We start from the raw sequence: 1212 nt of genomic DNA on the forward strand, positions 1-1212 counted from the left end.
ACTTATTTGTAGGCATTGATTCAGAGTTTTAAGCTTAATTAAAAAAGCTTTAGAGTCAGTTGTGCATGTATGAAATGCAAGATAATGTAAAAATAGGCCATTTGCTCTAAGTACATGATAAAGCTTTGACTAGTAGGCTATTGTGTAGGGGAGTCGTTGGGTCTATTAAAAGTGTGGGCAAAATAGCTTCTTTACATACATATACATATATGCATGCATGCATGCACCATACATACAAACACACACACACACACACACACATTTATATACTTCTGCATATATGTAGATGTATGTAGATATACATATACGAGTATGTATATACATTTATATACATCTACATTTATGTATATGTATATAGATCTATAAACATCTACATATGTGTATACACACACACACAATATATATGTATATATATTGCGCACGCGCACTGTGTACCCCTGCCTGTTGGTTGGCACCCTCGGGTTGGGGGCTCGAATCCTCTTTGGCGTAGTTGGCCTTAAGGAGGTGGTACTCGAATTGTTAGGTACATTAGGGGTGGCTAGGGCCTCGAATAATTAGATCTTGCTTGACCTGTTCTTTTTTGATGTCTGGGATCTCATTTATGGGTATTGGAGTTGATAACTTTACCATGAGATGTATAGAGATGCTGCCTTTCAATTTCAGACATTTGGGAACTGCTTGGAGCGACAGGGATGGTTTATCCAGAAGTTTTGTGTATTTCCTCACTGCTTACAGGTTTTGGCTCTTATTGTTGTGGTCTTCACTGGATCTACAAGCCGCCAGTTTGACCCTGCTCCTCGACACCACTGTTACTATGGGTTTTTATGCATACTGTTATTTTGGGACTTTATGTACGTGTACTTTTTTGGGTATACTTTTTCTTTTGGTATACGTTTTGGATGATTACATGTACCTTAGTTTTGTTTCTTTGCATTGTGTTGTACTGCGGAGAGTGGAACACCTAGGGGTTTGTTGTATTTTTTTTGTTTTTAAATGGGGATCCACTTTCCCTCCCTAACTATGTAATTTCCTTTTAATTAATGCGTAAAGAGCCACGAGCTGCTCTTTAATAAAAGAATGACCATAGGCTATCATACGAGCCGTCAGTCACTCTCATGTGCCTAATTATTCAAGGACCGCCCTCACTACCGACAAACTGGCCAGAGGGGGATTTGAACCCGTGACCTGAGGGGACTTACGACCTTCAAAGAG

Source organism: Phalaenopsis equestris, unplaced genomic scaffold (genome assembly GCF_001263595.1).
Source record: "Phalaenopsis equestris unplaced genomic scaffold, ASM126359v1 Scaffold000523, whole genome shotgun sequence".
In the NCBI taxonomy this organism is placed as follows: Eukaryota; Viridiplantae; Streptophyta; class Magnoliopsida; order Asparagales; family Orchidaceae; genus Phalaenopsis; species Phalaenopsis equestris.